A 3686-nucleotide genomic window follows, 5' to 3' on the forward strand; every position below is an offset into this window, starting at 1 on the left:
ATTCGCTTTTTCCATTTTAATCTCATTATTTATTCTATTTCTTTCTTTTCTATATTTATCCCAGATAGATGGCTGTTTTGTTAATATAGCCTGCCTTTTCAGTCTGTTTCGACCTGTTATCAGCTCCCTCAGCTCAGTAGTAATCCAAGGGGATTTTTTATTTCTTACTCGCCGCGTTCTTATGGGCGCATGAGCGTCAGCTATTTTTAAAAACATATTTTCCCAGATTTCAACCATTTCATCGGGAGTAGTGCGATTTCTTAGGCTATCCCAGGGCGCTGACTTTAGGTCTTCTCTGAAAGCACTTGCATTAAAGTTTTTAAAAGAACGAGTGGTCACATGCTTATGAGTGTTTTTAGATGAAATGGCAAACTTACGTAGTGCATAGACCATACTATGGTCACTTAATCCCATGCATATGCACCACTCCTGATTTTAAAATCCTTGAGGGTTCATTTGATAATATTATATCAATAAGTGTACTAGAATTTGGCGTGATTCTAGTAGGTTCATTGATTAGTTGTTGAAACTGATAGGTCGAACTTAATTGCTTCAACTGAGACAGGTGCATGTTATTTCTATCCGATAGATAATTGCAATTTAAATCGCCTAAGATAATTTGTTCCTTAGATTCCATGTCAATAATGCGAACAATAACTTCTAAAGCTTCAAAGAAGCCAACCGTACAGCTAGGGGGCCTGTAGGCCGCAGTTACGTTAAAAGCTTTACTATTAGGCTTTTTAATATCAACACTTAACATTTCAAACTCGTTATTGGGAATTATTTCATTTCTAGGGCAATAATTAATATTCGATCGAAGATAAATGCACACGCCGCCGCCATTACGGTTTCGATCCTTTCTTAGGATTGAATAGCCGTCAATATGAACCAAGTTGTCAGTTATTGTAGAATCGAGTCTAGTCTCATTAACAGCTAGCAGATCAAGACACTGATCAGCCATAATTAGTCGAAGCTCTTCAATATGCAGCGGGAGACTAGCAACATTAATACTCGCAATTTTGAAGCCCCTTACTTTCAAGGCAGAGGACATGATCATAACAATTTGGTTCACATTTGCTCTTAACGGGACACATCAGCTTTCCAATACCGTTGGGCTTTCAATCACAAGTTAAGCCCCGGGACGTCTACTTGGCCGGTGCTTCAGGCAATACTTCAACAGTCTTTTGCAAAGTTTCTGCGTGAAAAAAGAAAATAAACTGTGTAAATTTTTTAACACTTCGCCGGGTAGGATACTCAGTCAAAACCTTTGTTGATTTAATTTTCTTATCACATGCCAGGATTTTCAGTGATTGATTAGTTGCCTCTCTTTATCATTTGACGCCAATCATCATTGAAAAAACTATGACTATTTTCTTGACATAAGGATAACACTACCGCGGCTGAAAAACGCATAAACTGAACAGCTCGCCGAGAAACCATAAAAACATGCATCTAATAGTCGCATAAAAACAATTACATGTAAGCTAACGACATCAAACTACAAACGTTTGCTGTAAAACTACGTCTCGACATCAAAGCCGTCCAAGTGTTCAAAATGAAGACAAGAAAGATCTTACCCCGATGGATCCTGTGGGACGTGGACGGCGGCTTCGTGGCGTATGGGTGGGCCTCCTCAAGCAACGCTTAATAACTCTTCTACACTTTTTAAGAGAAAAGAGTTAAAATATGTGAGTTTTACAACAATAGGTCAGTGGTCATTACTGTTTATATTAAAACACCGTTTGCTAGGATTTTATTAATCAATGATGCTACTCTTTATCATTTGATACCAATCGTCAGAAATAAGCGACGGCTACGTTTTTAACACAACGGTTATCGCGCTAGGATGTTAACCAAATGAAATACGCAATTTCCTGGTTGAGCGAGCGCGATTGTCTCGACGTACTCGCGAGGACTCCACACAGAGAACCTATCTTACCAGCTTTCTTGAAAGACGGCGACTTGGACTTGGACGACGACGGGGGTCATTCTCTTCTTCAGCAAGCTCGGTTATGGTTTCATCCTCCTCTTCATCTAAGTACTCCTGGACTGCCTCATCCTCAACTGGCTACTCGGCCAAGGTAAAGACTACCGCTCCGAGAAACAGAAGCAGAATTAGAGATTTCATTTCGAAAACAATATTCACTGCTAAATATCTGCTAGGAACGTGACCAGCATAGCTTTTTGCGCCCTTTTATTGACCCATCACGCTGATGAACGTGAGGCATATGACAAAAGCGAGGGCAAACGCACATTTGCTGATTTCTGTTTATTTGTCGTCAGGCGCGAAGTTAATAAATATCTTATTGACTCTTATATCAACAGCTGGGATGTTTATCACGTTTCCCCTTTGTGAGCAGTTGTGTATTTTTTCGCCAAACTCCCTTTGTTCAACTTTATGTTTATTTTTGCGCAAAGTCCAAGTCCAGGTTCAAGTTTATTTCTCACTGTTCAAGTTGATACAGTATAAGATGGCTTACAGAATCAGTAGGTTAACAAATGATGAAAAGTACGTATAATATACAGGACCAAAGTAGCTGAAGCTTTCGTGTTGGTCACTGTCCCATTTAAGTGAATAGAGGAGTCCAAGATATAAGCGTGAGGTAATAATAAATTAGGGTATAGAGAATACTTGTTTACATAGAGTTTTTCTAGACGTTATGATACAGTGCGATAAAATCGAGATAAAATGCTATCAAATAATTTTTATAATAATAAAAAAAAAAAAAAACGGAGGAAAAAAGGAGAATAAAATTACCTAATTATATATTACTATTCCAAGCGTTAAGGTAAATATGTTACTTTGCGTTTGAGATGTTACTAAAATATTTACTACAGGTGCATTGCCGCATATGCACAGTAAAAACCTGTGTACACTTTTTGGAGGAAAGGGGGAGTGGGATGGGCAGGGAAGGGTGGCAATAAGTTAATTAAGGTCCCATGTATAGCAAGAGTGGTAATTACATTATGACCTGCTACTAGATAACTGAACTAGAAAGCGCTCTTGGAAAGGAGTTCTCTAAAAAAAAGATGTAGCCATGGGCTGTTAGGGTGGCCCCGTTATTAAGGACGACATTTTCGTCATTTGTTAACTTTTTCGGTTTTTACCCGATGGCTACGAAACTTTGGGGAGAATTGCTAATATCATTCAGCAATAATATGAAGTAAAAATCCGATTTACCTGTGGTAAATATTTTTTAGGAAATAAGCGCTTATTAAGTGTTAAAAAAAAACGCGTCTAGTACAAAATTTTGCTGCCATTTTTTTTGGAAATTTCAGTAAAAACTGTCAGCGTATTAGCTTTTATTGATAGACTGTACGTATGTTGTATAAATTTCAGAGAAATCCTTAGAGCAGAAGTCGGTACCTAGAAAGTCCTTGAATTTCAGCTTTGAAATAGTTTTGGAACTTTGAAAACGAATTGCTTTGAGAAAGAACAATTAAGCCACCAATTCGAATTTTAGCGACAATTAATTCTAATGTTTGCTGATTTTTACAACCAAGGCCTATTGCCAAGCGTGCTATTCTTTAAAAGGTATTCTTTAGTCTTAGAACCACTATAAATTGCTCCAAATCTGGTTCTGCAGTCAAATGACTTTTTCCTTGACATTTCTGAAATATCCTTCCGTAGTTTTGGCTGAAACTGCTGCTACATACATTCTATTGTATTAAAATATATTCAACTT

At 37.7% G+C, this 3686-nt stretch overlaps 1 long non-coding RNA gene across 1 annotated transcript; it reads right to left on the reverse strand.

Moving 5' to 3' along the window:
• Positions 1 to 1059: 1059 nt before the first annotated feature.
• LOC140948634 (uncharacterized) lies at positions 1060 to 2357 on the reverse strand. The gene is made up of 3 exons (XR_012167063.1): positions 1940 to 2357; positions 1578 to 1661; positions 1060 to 1195 (listed from the first exon to the last, which is right to left on the reverse strand). It is a non-coding gene; the product is annotated as an uncharacterized lncRNA (long non-coding RNA).
• Between the last annotated feature and the right edge of the window lie 1329 nt (positions 2358 to 3686).

This window comes from Porites lutea, chromosome 9 (assembly GCF_958299795.1).
Source record: "Porites lutea chromosome 9, jaPorLute2.1, whole genome shotgun sequence".
NCBI lineage: Eukaryota > Metazoa > Cnidaria > Anthozoa > Scleractinia > Poritidae > Porites > Porites lutea.